A 23,878-nucleotide genomic window follows, 5' to 3' on the forward strand; every position below is an offset into this window, starting at 1 on the left:
TGGTTTAATGCAGCAGGGCAACTTAGGTACTTATGGTCAGTTGAGTATTTCCTTTGATCGGGGAATGGTGGCCTGAGAGCTTTAGACTTGGGGGGCTTCAGAATTCACACACAGGCCTCAGCCTCACAGAGGTTGCGGCCCTTTGCCTGTGAGCCAGGAACCTAAGGCAGAGGTGTCACCCGGGGAGACCATCCCCAAGAAACCAGCCGTGGTGGGATGTGGGCCAACTCTCAAGTTTCACCTTTCAGGACCAGGAGGAAGCTCCTACAGGTCACCAAACAAGAGCTGAATTGTCCTCTGTGAAAAAGGTGCATCTCTTGAGCGAGAAAAAGCCCTAGCACGAGTGGGTGGGGGGCTAACCAAAGCAGGGAGGGCTAACTTCTATGAGGAGGAGCTCCTTTTCATTTTCTAGAATCTGAGAATCCTGAGGTAACAGTGGAGGGTCAGGTCTTCTCTTCTGAGGGGTGGGAGGGAGGAGTAAGGAGCCAATGTAGCTGAGGCACTTCTCCCAGGGAATCCTGGCTAACCAGGGAGAAGGACAGTCAGAGCAACAGCCCCATCTGCGGCCGACAGAAAGTTTCCTGATGTCCCCTGGCTTAGAGGGCAGAGGAAAGATGGGGTTGCAGATATCCCATAAGAAAGCAAAATTCATCCTCAGGGTAGAAAAATAGATACCAAGGGCAGAATGTCCTTCTACAAAGGGTTGGCCAAGATGGTGCCTCAGGGTCTCCATGGCCAGGGACAGGTCAGGGTAGTGAAGGCTGAGAGAGGCTTTCTGGGTTCTGGGAGAGAAGAGCTCCACTGTTGACTGTCACGTCCCCTCCTCTTATTTTTTCCTTCCTCTCCCTGTTTTGATCTACTACTTCTGTTTCTGTTTATCCTCCGAACTGGCTTTTCACCCCTGTAGAGGTACTTGAAGGAGGCTTACAGCAGGGGAGAAGAAGGCAGGAGATAAGGAAGAAAGTGAAGCAGCAGATAATCAGGCGGTCCTGTTGTGAAGCCAGAGGTCAGAGCACTTGGAGGTCAGTGTCTCTGGTATGAGGGATCATATCTCTGTGAGAGGTATAAACGCAAGGGTAATGTTTGCAATCCTTTTCTCCTCAGCACAGCAAGGAGGTGGTTGCAACAATTTTTTTGATTTGGTCGAAAACAAACAAATGAACAAATTCCCAGGGAAGAAAATAATTTCACCTCCCATAGTTGTTTTGTTTTTGCTTCCTCTTTGCATAGATTTCTGCTTCCATTCTCCACCTTGTGTTCTTTCTTGGAGTGGAGGTCAGAGGTCAAAAAGCAGGCTTGGGAGGCAAGGTAGTAGGTAAAGAGCATAAAGAAAGAGCATGAAGTATCTGATGAAGCAAATTTATAACGAGAATTAAAAAAAACTTTGAATGACAATACTTCTAACTTATATTTAAGTGCTTTCTATACATCATCTCATGTAACCTCTCAATGACTCTCTTGAAAACTGCGGTGGAGATAGACCACATTAGGGGCCAAGAAGAAGAAGTCAATAGGTACCTAAAAGTGAAAGAAAAGGAAAAATCAAAAAGAAATGTGGGAAAACAAGACACATGGAAGAGGAATTAAATACATGCCACTCCTCCCATTTTTGTGCCTGTAATAGGCATGTTAATCAATCACTGTGTCCCAGACGAAACTTGAATTTTCTTCTCAACACAACACTTGAGGCAGCCATGACCAGTTGGTAGGAGTGGGCACTCTATTTAAAATTTATTTGCCTGGGGCAGCCACTCTGGAAAATAGTACGGAGGTTCCTCAAAAAGTTAAAAATAGAACTACTATGACCCAGCAATTGCACTACTCGGTATTTATCCAAAGGATACAAAAATAGTGATGTGAAGGGGCACATGCACCCCAATGTTTATAGCAGCAATGTCCACAATAGCCAAACTGTGGGAAGAGCCTAGACTTCCATCAACAGATGAATGGATAAAGAAGATGTGGTATATATATACAATGAAATACTACTCAACCATCAAAAAGAATGAAATCCTGCCATTTGCAACGACATGGATGGAACTAGAGGATATTATACTAAGTGAAATAAGTCAGTCAGAGAAAGAGAAATACCATATGATTTCACTCATCTGTGGAAATTAAGAAACAAAACAGATGAACATAGGAAAAGGGTAGGGAAAATAAAATAAGATAAAAACAGAGAGGGAGGCAAACCATAAGAGATTCTTAATTATAGGGAACAAACTGAGGGTTGCTGGAGTGGAGGTGAGTGGGGGGTTGGGCATGAAGGAGGGCACTTGATGTAATGGGCACTGGGTGTTGTGTGCAACTAATGAATCACTAAATTCTACCCCTGAAACTAATAATACACTATGTATTAACTAAATTGAATTCAAATAAAAATTTAAAAAAAAATAAAATTTATTTGCTATCCTTCCTTAGTGTTGTAAGAAAATCAGATGAAGGGCGCCTGGGTGGCTCAGTTGGTTAAGCGACTGCCTTCGGCTCAGGTCATGATCCTGGAGTCCCGGGATCGAGTCCCGCATCGGGCTCCCTGCTCGGCGGGGAGTCTGCTTCTCCCTCTGACCCTCCTCCCTCTCATGCTCTCTGTCTCTCATTCTCTCTCTCAAATAAATAAATAAAATCTTAAAAAAAAAAAAAAGAAAATCAGATGAACATTCCACATACGGAATGGCCATGGGATGCCACGTGCTTCAGAAGGCCTATCTGGAAAACTTTGAGGGTTTGTCCTGAAGGAACTTGTTGGTGCCTGTAATGAGAATAATGTCTGTTGTGATGGTAGAAGAATCCATACTGTAAGGAGTGAAGAAGGTGTCGGAAGGAGAAGCAGAGGCTGAGGGTAGAGGTCATCAGTTCCAAGAGTTTGTCAGAAGTTCTCTGATGGGAGCAAGGTCCGGTAACTGGGAGGAACACTTAGAAAACTTTAAAATCACCAACGTGAACAAAAGAAGACAAAAGTACGAAAATACCCGGCTTTCACCTTTTCCTCATTAAAAATAACAACCAAATTAACAATGGTCTCCAAATGTCATACACGTCAGGTAAATTAGCTTCCACTGCACTGATTGGCTCCATGACATCCATCGGCCAGACTTGCCTCTACTAATGTGGGACGTGTGTTCCAAAGGCTCATTCCTCACTGTCGCAATGGCTACTTTTGCATTTTCAGAACTGATCTCACTGTGAGTAATTGCCAAGCGTGGGCTTGCTTAGTAATTCCAGTTCCAGCACCGTTCCTCTCGACCTGACCGTGATGTCCCCATACACTCCGCCTTGGCTCCTACAGAGCTCAGTTTCCATGAAGATCCCCAAATTGCCGCAACACCTCCTCACCGTGTTCCATCCCACTGGTGAATAACAAGTGACCTGCCACCTACCCAAGGCACTTTTTCAAGAGTAGCATCCCTACAGAATATTTCCACTAAAATCTCACCAAACTAACCCCATCTGAGACTACACCACCAGCCAGACCTTCCTTTCTCTCACTGAGCCACCTGCCCGTGCGAGTGCCAGTTCCTTTGGCCTCATCACTCGACCACTGTGCTGCCCTTTGTAGCTGGGGCAGGCCTCAGCATCAGCTGAGAGGGGCGACAAGGTTAAGGTCTGGTCAATGTAGATAACATTTTCCTTGCATCATGTCTGTAGGAGTTACCACAGTTTTCCTGCCCAGGTTCTGTGTTGAATAACAAAAGTCACAATGTATGGAGCAACTTCAATCTGCCAAGCACTTTCCATATGTTATTTCTAATCCTTGTAACGGTTTGGCAGGGGAGGTACTTGAGGTAGACATTGAAGAGATGCTGCTCAGGTCTTGCTGCTCAGCTGTGGGAATGTAGTCAGCAAACAGCCTCTCCCCGTTGGCTCCTTCGGGGTCTCCCTCAGCTGTAGAGAGCTGCCTCACTGGAGGTTATGTCCTTCCTGGGGCAGTCTGCCTCTAGTGACTGAGTGAGGTGAGTCTATAATACCCAGCCATTTCAGCCCAACGTGGGGCATTCTGTCAGACGATACTCAGGCTCCGGAGCTCCTGTCTGCGGCTTTGTTTAGGCTTCACCGAAGCTCAACTTCTCCCTCTGCCCAGTTCTGCTTTCTCCCCTTTCCCCTCACAGGTGCTGATCCTCCATAAACACCTTGCACCCCCAATTCTACCTCAGCCTTGCTTCTAGTCCTCAGTTTCCTATTCTGTAAAATGGGCAAAAGTACCTTTTATTGGTTATTATGGTTATTATAAGGATTAAATAAGATAATACACGTTTTGTATTTGAGTGCTTTGTACAAGGTCTGGCATATAAAGTATGCTCAATACATGTTGCCTGTTACATTATTGCCCAAGTCACACAGCTAGGAAGTATTGGATCCAGGATTCCAACCCATCTACCTATCCCTGGAGCTCAGCCACAAAGTTGGTTTGGAACTCTCCCATGAGACTTTTCATTTGCTGCTTCGTTTCATGCTTATTTGCCGTATTTGTTGTATCTTTGCCTTGTAGACACCGAAGTTCTTTGAACAGGAATGATGCTGTATCCACTTCCAACTCCCAAAGCCTAGCAGAGGCCTTACAATGAAGAGATGCTTGACTGTTGATCAAATGGCTGTGTGACTGACTAAATCTCCAATAATTTTTTTTTAAAGATTTTATTTATTTATTTGAGGGGGAGTGAGAGCGAGAGTGAGAGAGAGAGAGAGAGCGCGCACGCACACACAAGTCGGGGAAGGGGCAGTGGGAGAGGGAGAAGCAGGCTTCCCACTGAGCAGGGAGCCCGATGCGGGGCTCGATCCCAGGACCCCGGGATCATGACCTGAGCTGAAGGCAGACGCTTAACGACTGAGCCACCCAGGGGCCCCGAAATGTCCAATTATTTTAAACTTCAGTGGGGCCTGAAAAAAATTAGAACACTTAAGATGGTCAGGTTTTACTCAGAGTTTCTGAGTTTCACAGTCTTCTCTATGCCTATCAATGGGAATCCCTAACCTAAGTAACCTAAATAACAACCTGAAGAGGTCAAGGAGGTAACCATGATGGACCAAGCCTCAGGGGGTTGAGTGAGAGGCTGGAGCTAGAAACACACCATGGGCCATCTTGCGCATGGTCCAGACTCTTCCAGCAGCTTTGTTGGAGCAGAGGGCGCTGGACTGGCCCTCCGGCTGCGCTGCGCATGGGCCCCTTATTCTAGGGTGAGGAGTATGAAGAAAACTTCCCTATCCTAGCAACTTCTACCTGGCAAAAGAGGCTTCCAGATGGGTTTTCTCACTCACGTTTATGAGCCAAGTACGTGGATGTAAGACTAGGAGGATTTGTCCAAATTTTGAAAAATTGGATCATAATAGTTTCTACAGAATAGACTCTGGCAGAAAATCTGAGGAAGACTTTCTGAGGAGAAAGTAACATGAGCTTATCATGTGCAAGTCAGCTTTGGTGAGCCAAACTTCTGATCTTCCTGAGAGCCTTCCTGGCCACAAGAAGAAGACAGGAACTCACTATCAGGTGGCCCTGGTCCAAATTTTGAGAAATTATATTTTTCCTTTCGTTTACCTCCTCTACTCCGTTTCACTTATGAGGGAGATTTTAAACAGGAGAACTTCTTAATGCCTTAGTCCCTTCCAGCAGAATTAAACCTTTAAAAGGAAACAAAGGAGGGCAATGCATAACCTAAAGATTTTAATGGTGGGATTTTAGATACGGTGATACCTTCCCACGCCAGCAATTACCTACACTGTGTATTAAAAGCAGGTTCTGCTTACTATTTCTCTGCCATGTCATCTATCAAGGGCTGTGCAAGGGTGAGATACTGCATTTTTAGGGAAAGGGATTACTATAATCTTGGCTCTTTTGGACTGAAATACATCACATAATTTGGTGATGTACTTTATAGGAAGACAGTAGGAAAAATTACTATACTACTAAGGAATGGCGAAAAAAATTATTTTCAAATGAGGATTAAAGTAAGATGAAACGAATGGCAAGAATTCTCTGGATAATTAGAATGCCTCCACAGACAGGTGGGAAGGTAAGATACGGTTGCCATATGGGTTTAGATCCAATGCCTTTCTTTTATTAAAAAAAAAGTATATTTCTCCCAGATTATAAAATACTACTGCTTATTGTAGATAATTTGTAAAACAGGTAATTATAGAGATGAAAATTAAAGCCCTCCAAAAAAATGTTTACTCCCTGGAGTCAGCCCCTCTTGACATTTTAGAATGTTCCCTAATGGCTTTTAGAAATTGTATACACATTGTTTATTTTATTTTTTTTTCTGGAAAGGCTTTGATTTAAGAGGATGTGCATGTTAGTATGTGAATAATAGTAAATATTATATGTACCACCTGTTGATTCTTAGGCTGACTCTAACACTGGGACATGTACTTACCCCTCTAGGCATGGGCAATATTAATGATTATATATCAGTTTGCATTTTTATGGTGGTTGTGTTTAGCACATGTGTTGAAATACCTTCTAATTCTAATAGTTCACATGAAGATTTTCTACATAGATAAAGCACTTCACTTGTAAATAATGACAATGCTGTTTTCTCCTTTTTAATCCATTTATCTCTGATTTCCGTTTTTATTTTATTTTTTATTTTTTAAAAAGATTTTATTTATTTATTTTACAGGGAGAGAGAGAGAGAGCATAAGCAGGGGGAGTGGGAGAGGGAGAAGCAGGTTCCACGCTGGGCAGGGAGCACAAGGTGGTGCTTGATCCCAGGACCCTGGGATCATGACCTGAGCTGAAGGCAGACGCTTAACCCACTGAGCCACCTAGGTAGCTCTCTGATTTCTGTTTTTTAAATCTCACTCTATTGGATAAGACCTCTTGTAGGACAATGCTGAATAGAACTTGGGATGAAGGACAAAATATCTTGTAAAGCTTCTAATGATTCGAAGGTATAAAATTAGTGTCATTCATAATAAAAACTGTTCACCAACTACAAGTGGAAAATACTTTCCTTAACTTGATGAAGAGCATCTACCAAAACCTACTAAAAATATCCTCCTTTTGAAACATAGTGTCCAGGTCTACAAGGATAAATGCATGTCATATTGTTGGAGGAGGCCTAGAAATCAAAAGGTAATGGATGTTAATATTATTCAGATATCAATCGGGGCACCTGGGTGGCTCAGATGGTTAAGCGTCTGCCTTCGGCTCGGGTCATGGTCCTGGGGTCCTGGGATCGAGCCCCACATTGGGCTTCTTGCTCAGCGGGGAGCCTGCTTCTCCCACTCCCTCTCCCTCTGCCTGCTGCTCCCCCTGCTTGTTACTCTCTCTCTCTGTCAAATAAAAAATAAAAAATCTCAAAAAAAATATTATTCAGATATCAAAATGGACATTTTTCTAAATCGAGGCCTTTCTGGAAAAAACTAACCTATATTTATATAATTTCTAAAGGCCATGACGGAACATTCTAAACTATCAAGAATGGTTGACTTAAGATACTGGACAAAAGCAAAAACTTTTGTAGGGATAAAGATAAATGTTACACATTTATGGGGGAAAAGTCACTAGGAAGATAAAGCATATTTAAAAACAATCTGATAATCTCTGTCTTTTAGTGAGTGAATTTAATATGTTTATATTTATTTTGAATATTTGTGTACTTGGAAGTACATGTTCTATTTCTATTCTTTTAGTTGTCACACTTGAACTTTTAGCTTGTGTACTTGATTTAAGAGAGCAAACATCCACATGTCTACCCTCCTTGGCACAATACAAGGATCTTAGAGTGCTTTAATCCTGGTGACCGTCACCTATCATCCATGTCATTATCTAATATTTGGTTTGGTTTGTTTTTAAACTACCTAAATTAGTCACTTTAATTATGCATAATATTTGTGTTTTGTTTTTCTATAGTTTCTACAGATGCTATTTATTTAGATTTATCTCTGCATTTACCAATTTATTTGGTCAATATGAGTTCTACTCCTATTTTCTAAGTTCACTTTATTTCTAACTAAATAACTTTCTTCAGTAGTTCTTTCAACAAGGGCCTGTGAGTGATAAGCTCTTTCTGTCTTTGCTTTGTTTTGCCTTCATTCTAAGTAATAGTTACTCTAGGTATATAATTCTGTGTTGACAATTATATTTCCTGAATATTTTGAGGATGTCTTTGCACTGTATTTGGTCTCTGTTTTTGCTAATGAGACATCAGTCTATTTCTTGTTCTTTTTTTAGATAAATCTCTATTCTTTAAATTCTTAAAATTTCTGCATTAGTTTTCATCTATTTTCTGTACTACATTCAAAATAACTTCCTCATATTTATTTTTCAGTTTATTAATTCTCTTTTTAGCTGATTCTAATCTCCAGTTTTATTGGGTTCTCACTTTCACTGGCTAGATTTTTAATATTACAGTATGTAATTCTTTTAGTATGTGGTTATTCTTTATTTTATCTGATAATTTAAAACATATCTATCTTATAATTTCTGCAAGATTGTGCTATTCTTGCTCTAGTTGTGATGTAAATTCTTCAATTTATTGAATATGCTTTGATTGCTTAGATCATATATACACCTTCACTGGTTTTTGTTTTTTGTGGCAATCTGTGATACTGTCTTCACAGACTGGATTTTACATGTGATTTTTCTAAATTTCTGAGACTAATTTTTTGTTAGTTTTTCAGCCCAGGATTATCATCCAATACATAAAATACATTTGGACATTGCATCTCTATGTGTAAAAGGCTTGAGAGGATTTTGGAGGCTCCCTCCTTCCCATCATGGGAAGAGACAAGTTTCATTGGTGTTTTTCTGGGCCAGTGGAGTCTATTCCCACCATTCATGGAGGAAGAATTCTGGTTTGATGCAGAAATTTCAGTTCTACCCTCTTACCTTGTCTAGTCTTAGAGCTGTATCTTCTGTCCCAACATGGTCACAGAAGCCCTAGCTCTTAGTGGTCAACGCACGTATCTGGATCTGATGTTCTCCTGAATTTCCATGGTATGGTTTCAAGCAACAACACCTCTGGCTCTCAATTCCTGTTTTATTTATGTCACCTGGGATTTCACTTCATCCTTTACCCTTTCCTCCTTCCTTCCCTTTCTCTCTTCCTTTCATTTTAGTATCTCATTTATGTAAAGTTATTAAAAAATTAATCTGACATTTATATTTTTTATGGTAGAAGGAGTCTGTATTAGTCCAGTTTACTGTTTTGTTGGAAACTGAATATCCATACTCAATTTTGCTTGCTGTTTTTTTAAAGCTAATATTAAAAGAAAATAATTTTTTCATTTTGTCACAAGCTATTTATAAACATAATTTTTTATAAGCATAATTTTAAGTTGCAGTATATTTAATTTTATGAATATACCATAATTTATTCAATTACTCCCTTAACACCTATATTTCTTCACATTTTGAAATTATTAATAATGCTGGTGTTGACATGGAGTGTAAATACTTTTTCCATATTTTGGGCTATTTTAATGTATTTATTTATTGCCCTGTTTTCTTCCATGAAGAAATTAGGTGGATAAAAATTTACATATAAAGCAAAAAAATTAATTGAGTCAGGAGGAAGGAAAATTACTAACAGGAAAACAATAAAACAAGGTATAGGAAAAAACAATATTACCTTTTCCTTTAATTAAACCATAAACCTAAGATGACTAGAGGCCTAAGGGAGAGGGAAACATGGTTAAATATGTGTTTCACATTGTCCGTAAACCAAAATCAAATGAGTTATTTGGGAAAAGCACATTTCCCCCTAACATCATTAGGAGTGATGAAGAGACCCATAGCATAATGCTGCCATGCAATTTGGTAACAGTGGTTCTAAGAGGCCCAAAACAATTTGTTTCATTTATCCAGCTTCTTGGAAGTCTGGCTTCATCTATGGAAAACATTCAAACTATCTACCACAGCAAACTTAACCTAGGGACCCTGAAACTTCTGAACTTGTCTGCCAGGTTTGTGTGTTGGATTTTGGCACACGGAGATTTGAGGCTGTTGCCCTTAGTCTTGTCTTTTGGGGAACGTGGGTTTTGTAGAGACAGCCACTCCACTCTCAGCTCTAAGAGGGGCTCTTGTTGGCACTCCGCTGGTAACTGCCAGGGGCCACTGGTGGGGGTGAGAGCTGAGTGGTCCAATCATAACAAGGACGAGCTTCTTCATTCCTTCTCTCTTTCTAGATTTGAACAGGAAGCATGGAGCTCTGGCTGCCCCTCGAAGCCCGATGCCCCCAGGAGCCAGCTTCGGGAGGAGCCTGAGATGACAGAGCGGAGTGACAGAGAGAAGCGGGTTGTTGATGATACCGTTCATTAATGATTCCATCATACCTGGAATCCACTTACCTCTAGATTTCAGCTATTTTTAGATATTTTTTTCTAGTTGAAGGCTGCTTGAGTTATGGTTTTGTTGCTTATACGAGAGGAGCATTCTAAGTGATACAGAGATACGTGACTTTCATCAAGGACTCTATGACCAAAAAGGTGTAAAAATCACCGAGCTATTGAAATGAGTGGTAATCATAAGAGCTATCACATATACAACATTTTCTAGGCACAATGCACTGTTTTTAGCACTCTACATGCTTTCATTTATTTTACCCGTACTCGGTGAGATTGGTATCATCATCATCACGCCCATTTTACTGAAATAGAAACTTACTCATGAGAGCTAAGTAAGCTGGCTAAGGTCGCTCAGCTAGTGAACCCAAGCCTGGCTCCAGGGCCTGGACACGTAATTGCTGTACTATCCTGTATCTCGGGAAAGGGCATGGACCTTCTATGTAAACAACATTTCTCCCAACCTGGGCTTTGTGTAAAGATTGGATACCACAGAGGCTTTGATATTGATCCTTGGCAAGAATCTGGAAGGCAGCTATGCTCACCACTATACCCCTAACGCTTTGGCAAGAATCTGGAAGACAGCTATTCTGTGTTGCCAAGTGGCTGGCAGATACACAACTTTGATAGTCGGTGGTCCAGGGAGGATGGCATAATGGTTAAGAGCAGGAATTGTTATTCAGAGAACATGAGTTGAATCCCGGCTTTGCCGTTGCTTACTGGCTTTGTGATCTAATCTGCCGGAGTCTCATTTCCCTCAACTATAAAACAGAGCTTGCAAGGTTTTATAAGGATTAAAAAAGACGGTGTGCAGAGAGCAAGGTCTTCTTACTAAAAGACCACACTTTAGAATGGATGGTCTCTGGCCTTTGTATGCTGGTGTGGCAGGGGAGGCATGGTGCCTGATTTGGAAAGCAGATTGAAAATAGGGGCTCTATGCATATGAGGTACTTAGCATAGGCAAATTCATAGAGACAGAGAGTAGAATAGAGGTTACTGGGAGCAGGGAGGGGGAAATAGGAAGTTATAGCTTACCTTTTTTTTAAAGATTTTATTTATTTATTTATTTATTTATTTATTTATTTATTTATTTATTTGAGAGAGCAAGCACAAGCTCTTTATTTGAGAGAGAGAAGGAGCAGGGGGAAGGAGCAGAGGGGGAGGGAGAGGGAGGAGGGAAAGAATCTCTGTGCGTGGAGCCCAATGCAGGGCTCGATCTCACAACGCTGAGATCATTACCTGAGTCAAAACCAAGAGTCGGACGCTTAACCGACTGAGCCACCCAAGCACCCTGGGAGTTATTGTTTAATAGATACAGAGTTTCTGTTTGAGATGATGACAGAGTTCTGGAAATATTGGTGATGGTTATGCCACACTGTGAATGTACTTAATGCCACTGAATTGTACACTTTAAAATGGCTAAACTGGGACACCTGGGCGGCTCAGTCGGTTAAGTGTCTGCCTTCGGCTTGGGTCATGATCCCAGGGTCCTGGGATCGAGTGCCGCATCAGGCTCCGTGCTCAGTGGGGAGTTTGCTTCTCCCTCTCCTCCTGCTCTCTCTCTCTCTCAAATAAATAAATAAAATCTTTAAAAAAATAGCTAAACTAGTAAATTTTATATTATGTGTTTTAGCACAATAAAAAAATGTGGAAAAAAAAGCAGGAGCCTGTGATGGTTGTTGGTTAAAGGAACAGAGATGATGACAACTGGTTGTGACCATTGTGAGCAGAAACTCTGGTATGAAAATTTAAAACCCGTAAAAATAATGAGCTTACACTTTTAGAGCACTTTTTATACATAATATCTATTTGATCATAATCATTAGTTGCCTAATAAACAAGTCAGAGGAATCTGAGATAGGAAGAGTAGCAAAAGGTCATTTTTTCACTGCCATACCGTTTGGATAAAGTATGCCTGGACCCCTGCCATGGGCTTGTCTGAGGTAGAGGGGTTGTGGCCTGCATGTATTATCGAGAGACACAAAGCTCCCGATGTTGAGTACCCTTTATAGACAGAGAGAAAGCTTTCCCCAAAGGCCCCACTCACTTCCCATAGCCCTTACGGCACACACTGTTAAGCTTCAGCCTTAAAACTAGAATTGTCTTAATTTACAAGAAAAAGAAAAAAAGCACATCACTTCTTGTGACTAAAAGAAGTTTAGGTCTAAACTTTTAAAAGAAAGTGCATCTTTATAATAACAATAAAATCCTCCCAATCAAGCCTTTAAGAGGCAGACAGCATCCCTATCTTTGCCTGGGACCCATAACTATCCTTAGCTAATCTTTCTCTGATAGATAAAGAGCTGTTATATCCGTTCTTATAGCTCCATTTTCAAGTTTATTCAGAGAGGTAGGAGAGGGAGCCCTGGACAAGAATAAAGAATGAGTGTTTCAGACTGGCAAGGGGAAGAGGAAGCTGGGGTCAATGACTTGAAATGCTGATGCTTCCTGGAAAGGAAACGTAGGATCCGTGGCTCTCTGATTTGTTCAGGGCTGGTTTAGGGCCGCAGGGTCCATCCTGGAGGCTTATTCTGAGGGGTGGAATTGGAGACCAACTGCTTCCTTCTTAGTGGGAAGAAATCAAGAAAAGTTTTACGTATGCTGTGGTAAGCACAAAGGTGACAAAGAAGAAGAGAGTGTTATGAGACTTGTGAGCCCCACCGATGGCCCTCAAGGAAGCCATGGAATGTTCTGTGCAAGATACCTTTAATAATAAGAAAAATATTTAAAGGCTCAGGATGACTTCAATTTGGTTCTGCATTAGAGGTGGATACTTCTCAATGAGCTTTTGAGCCCTGCAGTGCTATGTCTTCATGAAACTGGTATTTGTGTTCAATACGGACCTTGTTAGAATGGCGCTTTGGGGGGATGTCTGCCCAGCTCTCATAAACCCCTCTCTCTATAACCTGCCCTTTCCACAGGGGTGAGGGGAGGCTGCCATATTTAAACTATTCCTGTCCTCCTGACTAGAGTTTTCTGGACCCCTGACCCAAGCAGGAGTAGTCAAATTCTCACTCCCAGGGGGTTAGAATTGAGACTCAAAGTGTCTAGATTGGTTTAGTCTATTTCCTAGAAGTAATATAAAGTCAGAAGCCATGGAGACACCATCTTTCATCACATATAAAGGAAATCAGAAAAAGTGGTCTGTTAAGGGATAGAGTTAAGAGTATTTTCTGGTTCCTGTTATCTTTCTAGTCCTTAGTTCTAGTTCTTTTTTTGAATGTAGCTGACACACAATGTTATATTAGATTCAGATGTTTAACATAGTGATTCCACAGGTTTAAACATTATGCTACGCTCACCACAAGTGTAGCTCTAGCTTCTTTTTAAAGGACTGTACTCAGGTTTTGTGAGCCATGTCATAATCTTTCCAATAGATTATTTTGATATCTGAAATTAGCCAGCGTTGGTTCTGTTGCTTGCAACCAAAATAATCTTAAATACTTTATTAAAAATTTTTTTAAAAGATTTTATTTTTAAGTAATCCCTACACCCAATGTGGGACTTGAACTTACAACCCTGAGATCAAGAGTTACATGCTTTACTGACTGAGCCAGCCAGGTGCCCTAATCTTAAGTATTTTTAACTCAAATGTGGAGCGTGATGCCTGGCTCTATACAGCAGTGTCTTAGGCTGCCAACTGTGATATGGAGCAGCTCTAAGTTTGCTATCCCTGCGGTAGCTCCTATGGCAGAGATGCTCCATGTCCTTTTAGTGGGGTCCACTTTCTTTCTTTTTTTTAAAAGATTTTATTTATTTATTTGAGACAGAGAGAGAGAGAGAGAGAGAGAAAGAGCACGAGATGGGGGAGGGTCAGAGGGAGAAGCAGGCTTCCCGCTGAGCAGGGAGCTTGATGCGGGGATCGATCCCAGGACCCTGGAATCATGACCTGAGCCGAAGGCAGTCGCTTAACCAACTGAGCCACCCAGGCGCCCCTAGTGGGGTCCACTTTCAATTGTCTTCAGATCCCGTGTAGATGGGAAAATCATCAAAGGATCCCAAACTAGGAGTTACCTTGATTATTTTTTTCTCCTCAACCATCTAATCCATCCCTAAAACTCTTTGGTTCTACTTGCAGAATTGATCCCAAATCTATTCACTTCCCTCTGTGTGGAGTGGCTACCATACTCTAAGCTATCAGTATCTTTTGTTTGGATTGCTGCGATGGCCTTTGGTCTCATTGCATCCACTCTTCTCCCCTTCCAGCACTTTATGCACATAGCACTTAGATTGGTTTCTTTGAAATATAAATCAGATCATGTCACTTTCCTCCTTAAAACATTCTGTATTAGGATGTAGGCTAAGCTGGTATAACAGAAACTCAAAATATAATGGCTCAAACAAAGGAAAGAAGCTAAAGGAAAGAGCAGTTAGGTGGCCAAGCTGTATATAGTCATGCAGGGACTCAGATTCCATCTCTGTTTTTGTCCAGCTTAGTGTTGGGTGTTACTCTCATGCTCCCAAGTCAAAGCTGGCTGTGTGGCCATATCTGTGTTCTAGTCACTGAGATGGAGAAAAGGGGGGGAATACATACCCAATCATTTTAAGAGCAAGGCCCCAAAGTTGCACACATCACTTTTGCTCACATCTCATTGACAAGATCTTAATTACATGGCAACATATTTATCCAAAGATAGCTGGAACACGTCCTTTACAACTGGGTAGGCATTGGCTGATAAAAGGTTTTTAAAACAAAAAGGAAGGGGAGAATGGCTATGAGAGAGAGCAAGTAGTCTCCTCTGTACCCGTAATGGCTGCCCATGCTCACAGAATGAAATCCAAATCTTTTACCATGGCCAGAGGTGATTTAGCCCCTATCTACCTCTCCTGCCACTTGTTCCCTTGGCTGCATCAAGACCTCTCTTCTTTCTGCTCCTGGAAACTTGAAAAGCATGTTCTTGCCCAAGGGAATTTGCATTTGGTTGTTCCTTCTGCCTCGAAAGCTCTAAAGTCAGATCTTTCCAGGTTTGTCTGCTTCTCATTATGTAAGTCTTAGCTCAAAGGTTACCTCCTTCCAGAAGCCTTTCTTGCTCACTCCATCCACATTGTACAGGCTCTCACTGGCCTACCTTTCCATCATGGTTTTCTGTTTTCTTGACTATATCCTTTTTTACCTCTCTGAATTGATCTTATATTTTGCTTGCTTGCTTTTTTGCTTATTTATCATTTCTCTTCCCCCACTCCACACCCTAGAATTTGAGCTTCTAGAGAGCAGGGACCTCGCCTGTCCTCTTTCTTACCCTAGATCAGTACAGAGGGCAGTTCCTGCCACATAGTACAGACACAAATATTTTGAGTGAATCAGTGGTAGCCTAGGATGCAGTACCAATGCTCCTAAATAAAAACCCTTCTCTTAAATTTTTGAAATAGTCTATGGCCTCTCTCCTCTGCCCCTGAAGGTGTCCCACCTGACTATAGGCATAGCCTCCCTGTGAAGTGTCCTGGTTTCTTATTCTGAGGCAGATCAATGTCACTTGTTCTAGAACCTAGTCTCCCAATGGGACAATTCAATCTGTGTTCCATTACTCTGTCTGCTACTTACAACCCCAGAGACTTGGGGGAATGAATGAATTACCTGAAATAGGGAACTTTTAAAATGAGGTATAGAATGACTTTCAAAGGGATTTCAATTAATGGATCTTCCAAATGATGCCCTTTCCCAAGCCCCACACTACCTCATCCCTGATGCACTTGGGGGAAGGTGAAAAGTATAGTATTTCTAACAAGCAAGTCTAAGCATTATAATTCCCAGAGAGTTACCCAGGATGAGAACCTGGCCCAATAATAATAATCCTAAATGTTATTTATATGTCATTTCTCTGCCAAAGTCATCGAGGTAGCTCCCAAAAGGACCATGCAGGAAAAATTCCACTGTCAGCCTGTGACAGAAGTCTTAATAAGTAAGGTTCAGGGGGTTTTAATTAAAAATAGCTCATTTGGATGATCCAGCAATTGCACTACTGGGTATTTACCCCAAAGATACAAATGTAGGGATCTGAAGGGGTACGTGCATCCCGATGTTTATAGCAGCAATGTCCACAATAGCCAAACTGTGGAAAGAGCCACATGAATGGATAAAGAAGATGTGGTATATATATACAATGGAATATTATGCAGCCATCAAAAGGAATGAGATCTTGCCATTTGCAACGACATGGATGGAACTGGAGGGTGTTATGCTGAGCGAAATAAGTCAATCAGAGAAAGACATGTATCATATGACCTCACTGATATGAGGAATTCTTAATCTCAGGAAACAAACTGAGGGTTGCTGGAGTGGGGGTTGGGGTGGGAGGGATGAGGTGGCTGGGTGATAGACATTGGGGAGGGTATGTGCTATGGTGAGCGCTGTGAATTGTGCAAGACTGTTGAATCACAGATTTGTACCTCTGAAACAAATAATGCAATATATGTTAAGAAAAAAAAAGAAGAAGAAGATAGTAGGAGGGGAAGAATGAAGGGGGGGGAAATCGGAGGGGGAGACGAACCATGAGAGACGATGGACTCTGAAAAACAAACTGAGGGTTCTAGAGGGGAGGGGGGTGGGAGGATGGGTTAGTTTGGTGATGGGTATTAAAGAGGGCACGTTCTGCATGGAGTACTGGGTGTTATTCACAGACAATGAATCATGGAACACTACATCGAAAACTAATGATGTAATGTATGGTGATTAACATAACAATAGAAAAGTAAAAAAAAAAAGCTCATTTGGTGGCCTTTCCCCAGTTAAAATAAAGTCTGTTGGTGCGACGTGTGCTGCAGCAGTAAACCCCGGGCCAGCATCTTCTTCCTAGGACATTCCTTCAGGCCTATTTATCTGGGGAAGGCAGACTCCCATGCATATCCTGAGATTTTTCTCTGCTCAAAATAGAATTCCATAATCAAGAGCCGACTTTGCTAAAACATTGTCAGCTTCCGTGGAGGCTGGGTAGCAAATGCCCTGAACACCATGGGGAAAGCCATCCAAGGGATGTTACTTTTCAAACAGTGCTTAATGCAGTATTAAGCAAAGACGATTTCTCTGGATCATGAATAAATGTGGCTGTCAGTGTAACTGTCACTATTGAGTGAATTGGAACATCAGAAAGAGCATTTTAAAAACCCAGTAATCATTTTTACCCATTACTTTACAAATACGTTTCTACTTACTGATTCCTACGGGAATAAAAATGCTATAAGGAAAAAAAAAAAAAGCTCTTCTTTCAGGTCATGCTGGAGAGGGAGTGTGCTAGAATGTCCAGGAGATGTATTCAAGTTCCTAGTTCCATCTTAGATTTGCGAACTGATATCTGATGGGGCTGGTCTCTTTGGCAAGACATGGCAGGCACTTTTTAGCTGGTACCTGATGGGCAGCCAGGCCATTGAGCTGGAAGAGGAAGCTTATGTGTTACCTGCCAGTTCGGGTGGACCAGACCACCAGCATTTGCAGAGTCTGTATGCTAAGCTGTTGACCTGGTGACCTGCAGAGTTCCAGGGAGTCTGTTTCTGCTCAGAGAAAACAGCTCTGATTGGCAATAGCAGCTAATGAATTCTTGCTTGGAGGCAAACATTGACTTCACCTTTGAGCCCCAAGGAGCCTTGGGAAAGCTCCAGCTACTCAAAGCTTTTTGAGGAATTTCACCTTCGAGGTGAGGATTTGGGCAAGATCTTGTCAGCGGGAGGACAAGAGGGCAGCATCCTACAGGCAGGGGACGTCACAGGTGGTGGCGCCCAGCTACCTACCACCTACCCCTCCAGCAGGTCAATGCCTGAACCAGCTGCTAATCCGGTTTAAAGGAATTTCTAGCACTGAGGGTTCATGTGACCTTATAGAGGCACTCAGTGTGTCAGAGCTGGGGTGGGGGTGGGGTTGTGACCATCTCCCCTCCTTTTACAGAGGAAGAAGTCAAGGATCAGGGAGGTGCTGAGGTCACTGAGCTCGTTAACAGCACAGCTCAAATGTTTCCTGGTCAGAAATTTCAAGGGCCAGCTTTGGTGATGTGATGGATAAATATAGGCTAACATTTTGTCTTGAAAATGATCAGAAGCTCTGAAAACTGGGAGCAGATGCAGCTCCACAAGAAGCATGATAAGAATGCCCCTGCACACCTGCTACAGAATGCAAGGGTGGGAACATTCCTCAGCTCCCACAGGGAATATCAGCCCGGAGACTGATGATGCCCTCTTGGCTGCCATGTCTTGGCATGGACTTCTGAGGGTAGGAGGGAAAGCTGATGACATCACAAGGAATGAAAAGGGATGCCAGTTGTAGATTGCAAGCTGATCAATGTGGGCAGAGCTGCCACTGTTCCAGCACCTTCTACAGACAGACACTGGGAAGTGGGAGAAGAGCAATAAGGAGGCAAAGGCGAGGACCTGGAAATCTGCCTCAGTCACAGCAGTGGGGACACAGTCCAGAGAGAATTGCTTAGAACTCTAGCCTTTGTCACTTAGTAGGTTTGCAGTCATTTGTTTCTGAGGGTTTATACTGTGTGGGCATATATTTCTGGTTAATACATGAACTGAGCAAGCATTTCCTGGGGATCAATTCTGTCTAAGGCACTAAGCTAGAACAATGAATAAGACACAGCCCCAGTCTGAAGAATCACGGTGTTCAATGGAGAAAGCCAAGACCAATGAGACAATGCCCTGTGAAAAGTGCTGTAAAAGTGGGTTGGAGGTGCTAGGAATGACAAAAGGGAGGAAGTACCCAAGTCTAATTGTGAAAATTGAGGACTACTTTAAAGAGGTGACACATCTACCGAGTCTTCTACTTCTTAGGGATAAAGAATGGGGCTCTTGTGTTCTAAGCCAGGATTGGTCAGCAAATTTTCTATAAAGGATAGTAAATATTTCAGGCTTTGTGGGACATAAGAACTGTTTCAACTACTCAAGTCTGCCGTTGTAGTGTGAAAGCAGTTGAAGGCAGTATATAAATGAATGGTGGGTGTGGCTGGGTTCCAATAAAACTTTATTTATGAAAACAGGCAATAGATCGATTGACTGCAGGCCATAGTTTACCAATCCTGTTCTAACCTCTTGATTGGACAAAGTCTATCCCATGCTCACAATAACCCTCTATGGTAGGTACAGATGAGAGAATTTTGGCAAATTTCCCAGAGTGATAGAGCTAGTGAAGGGTGGAAGTAGGATGAACTCAGGCCATCTGCCTTTTGAGTTAAAAGCCCTTAACCACTCGTGCTTCACTCATCCTTCAGATACGCTTATGAATCACCATCATATGTTTCCCCCTTTCTTCCGGCCTTCTCCCTGTTTCTTGTTTCTGGGTTGTTTGTCCCGAAAATCCACAATACGCGCAGCACAGCTCCAGGCACTTTGGAGAAAGCATCTAAAGAAGACAATGCATAATCCCTGTGTTTCATTGTTTACAAGTCCATTGAGGAGCCAAGATATATATATACAAGAGAGGAATAAGAAAGTGTTGGGGGAGGCAGGAAGGCTTCCTTCCCACTTTGGAGGGCTCATCTCACATGGAGAAAGTCCATCCACGTAACACTGCTGGCTTCTCCCTACCCAACCCTCTCAAGAGAGGAGGAAGAACGTATTCTAATTGGAAAGCCATGAAGGAGACACTGGGTGCACAGAGCCAAACCCCTTCATTTCCCGTTCCCCTTGGGAGCTCGGCTGCTCAGAGAAGGCACTTGCTTTGCTCTGCTCCTCTGTGATACAAATTGTGAAAGGGCAGACGCTGTCTTATGGAAAAGCACCTTCCCCAGTGCTGCTTGTGATGGGACTATGCTGTGAATTCTGCTGGTCTAATAGCAGGTGTCTCAACAATGAAGATGCCGCAGTGGTCTCCCTATGCCCTTTCACCTTGTCTGCTTTCTCAATTACTTTGTAACTTGCTGGCATGCAGGGCTTTATTAATTGGGTCTATTGAATCCCCCAATAGACAATGCAAGACAACACTAGAGAAGTGACCTCTCCTTCCCCTTTCCCCTTAAAACAAAGGCTGAGATTTCTGGTGCTATGGATAGCTCAGAGGAGGGAGAAGAGGCCACAGGGGACTTAGGAAGAGGGCAGGAAGAATGGATACATTCACCAAGTCTTCAGGGATGAATACGGTTTGGATAGGCTAAGCTATTTACACATATTTGTTGCTGCTTGGAGTCAGGACCTTGGGGTCCCCACACTTTGAAATATTTTTCCATGGGGCTTTTTGTCTGGTATTCATTGGATCATAGAATCTTAGAATTAGAAAGAACTACAGTGATAGTTGAGTCCAAGTCTATAGCAGCAGATCCCAAACAGAGGCTGCCTCAGAATCACCTGGGGAGTTAAAAAAAAAAAAAAGAAGGTATCCAGTTTCCACCCCCTGAAGATTCTGATTCAGTAGTTCTGGGACGGGGGTAGGAGTAGAAGAATTTTCCCAGTTTCGTAGGTGATTAAGCAGCATGGTTTGCTATATCAGGCAGGTGATCACTCAACATTCATTTCAACACTGCCAGTGACGGGGGCTCACGATCTCCCAAGACAGCCATTTCTGATATGGCACTTGAATATGGTACCCAGTAAGTTCCATTACCTGGATCTGACTGAAGTCCCTTTTAAGTGTTGAGGGGCATGAAGAAATTTGCAAAGAAAAAGCATCAAGTTGTAGCAACTGTCAGAGACACACTCATCTTGCTCACCCAGTAATGTCTCCCTCAATCTTGACCGGACATCAGAACACACTGGTCATGTCTGCACCTTTGCATTTGCCTTCAGCTCTACTAACTCCGATCTCATGCTGGAGTGACCACCAGCTCCTGACCAGGGCTAGCTTCCTTAACATCCCTGCCTAGACCTGATTCTTTCTTTTTTTCTTTCCTTTTCTCTTCCCTCTTATCCTCTCCCTTCCATCTTTATTGAGGTGTAAGTGATATGCCATAAACTGAACAAAAGTAAGGTGAACAGTGTGATGAGTTTTTTAAAAAACATTTTTAATTTTTAAAAAGATTTTATTTATTTATTTGACAGAGAGAGAGAGCACAGCAGGGGGAACGGCAGGCAGAGGGAAAGGGAGAAGTAGGCTCCCGGGATCATGACCCGAGCTGAAGGGAGACACTTAACCGACTGAGCCACCAAAGTGCCCCAGTGTGATGGGTTTTGATGTACATATACATCCATGAAGCTGTCACCACAATCAAGATAACGAATGTATCTATCACTCCCCAAAGTTTCCCTGTGCCCCTTTTACCTCCCATCTCCATGTGACCACTGATTTGCTTTCTGCTCGACTGTTTTCTGACCAGGAGCTCTTACCTGGTCTTGTCCCAGGCCAGTCACCCTCCTGAAACTAATTTCACCTACCAGTGTGCGAGGGTCCCAGCTGCAGACTTATCCCAATCTTACCCCTGGACTTAGCCCCTCAGCTGGGATGTGACAAGCCCTGTTCTGCCCTCTAGGGGGTCCTGGATGCATTTAACTCATCTTACACATGATAAGACTTCAGTTAATACTTCAATTTCAGTGACTAATATAAAATCACTACTAATAACTGCCACTTACAGAATAGCTATTCTCCACCAAGAATGGAATTATATAAAATAATAATAATAGTAACAATGTTTTCTCTCTGTAACCCTCATGCTAGCTATACGAGGAAGACTTTCATTTCTCCTTGTTGTCCATGAGAGGATATCATGACTGACTTAGTCAAAAGTCTTGCTGAAATCTAGATATACTATGTCTGTAGATTTTTCTGCAATAACAATTTTTTTTTTGCAATAACAATTTGAAATCCTAGCCTTAACAGATTTTCTTTTCTTCAGAAATGCACTGATTCCTTCATTAGAAACTTTCCTGGTGCAGTGTACTCTGCTCAAGATAAAATAAAGTGTTCTGTAGAGTCAGAGTCACTCATAATATACTATTATTTTGTATTGATCTTGTTTCCAGTAGACAAGTAATTTTAGATCTTTCATAGGCAGTCTGTATTTCAAATAAATATTGCTTGACTGTTGTAAGAGCCTCTTGATATGGCTGATTTCCAAACTGATCAGAAAGGCACCTCTGTTTGCCTTGGCAGGGGATGTGAAAGGCAGGATAACTCCTCCTAATCCCACAAGGATGATGTGTGAAGTGAATTTTCCCATTTGGAATTTATTTATATCGGCCTTGAACCTGTGAAACATTTGATACAGTTTTAGCATTTTCTTCTGATGAAAGGTGATTTTCTGGGTAAAATGCAAGTAGAACGTTATAGAACTACTAGGAAATTTTTTTTTAAGTAGCAAAGATGTTATCCGATGTCATAGTACACTTTACTCCCAAATGTAAAACAATATAAATTAAGTCTACATTAAAGATTTGGAAAATATCAAAACTGATGAAAGCAAAATATGTTTTTTTCAAGATACTTGAAGCTAGTTTTATTCAGTTTCATAAGCATAAACTATAAGTGAATCTAGTGTCACTTCACTGTAGGACCCCCACACTGTCTCACCCACCAGGACATGCAATAATTAGCCTGTCATTGAGCTCCAAGGCTCTCCCATGAGGCCCTCTGCACAGCATGATCTCTGGTTCTGTTCTGCCTCAGGCACTTACTTCCTCCCTGTCAGTTATGTAGACATTGGTTTTCTGTTTTTCTGTTTTGTTTTGTTTTTTTCAGATTCAGCTCCTTTTCATACTCATTTATTCAACAAATATTTATTGAGCAGCTACTGTATTTTACATTATTTTATATAATTCCACTCTTGGTGGAGAATAGCTATTCTGTAAGTGGCAGTTATTAGTAGTGATTTTATATTAGTCACTGAAATTGAAGAGGCTAGGGATGCAACAGTAAACAAAATAGAAAAAATCATGGAGATTCTATTTTGACAAGGCGACAAACAGTAAATGAAATAAATCAGTATATATGGTATAGTATATTATGAGAAGTACCGAGATGAACTATAAAGAAGAGAAGAGATAGGAAGCTCTGTGTGTGTGTGTGTGTATGTGTGTGTGTGTGTGTGTGTGTGTTGGGAAAGGAAGGAGCTTACCATTTTAGAAGGTGCATTTCACAGAACACAGCACTTAAAACTAAAGCTTATGTGCTTTGTTGGTGAGAAAATTCTAGGGAAGTCAGAGCAAGGGACAGGAGTGGTGAGGCAGGAAAGCGGGGAGAATCAATGCAAGAATGCATTCCATGGGAGTCACTGCTTGGCGTCAAGTGCAACCGATTTCTGCATCTCCCAGGACCGACTTCTGAAAGGCCATCAGAACCGTTATGTCTCAGGGCATTCTGTCTGAAGTGAGGAAGGGGGAAGGATTTGCTGTGAGCTCCTGTATCCCACTGGGGCGTTAACTTCTGCAATTTGGGAGCAGGTCCTGTGGCATCTGCTACCTTGCACAGGTAGGGAAGGCCTGAAATGTAAAGCAAGAGGCATATGGTGTGGGCCCGAGGGGAGGGGCTGCTGGGTTGTATCCACATGACGTTGGTGGGAACCCCCACCGGGTTGGATGCTACGGTGGCACCTGGGGCAGAACGGGTGGCCCAGAGCCCTGGAAATAGGAGAAACCAAGAGGATCTGGGGTGTGATATACCAGCGTCTGATACAGAGTGGCAGAGGTGGGGAGCCCATCAAAAAGGTGACACATAAGTAAAGGTCTGAAGCTGTGTGTGATT

The sequence above is a fragment of the Phoca vitulina genome, unplaced genomic scaffold, assembly GCF_004348235.1.
Source record: "Phoca vitulina isolate PV1807 unplaced genomic scaffold, GSC_HSeal_1.0 scaffold14, whole genome shotgun sequence".
Classification (NCBI taxonomy): Eukaryota; Metazoa; Chordata; class Mammalia; order Carnivora; family Phocidae; genus Phoca; species Phoca vitulina.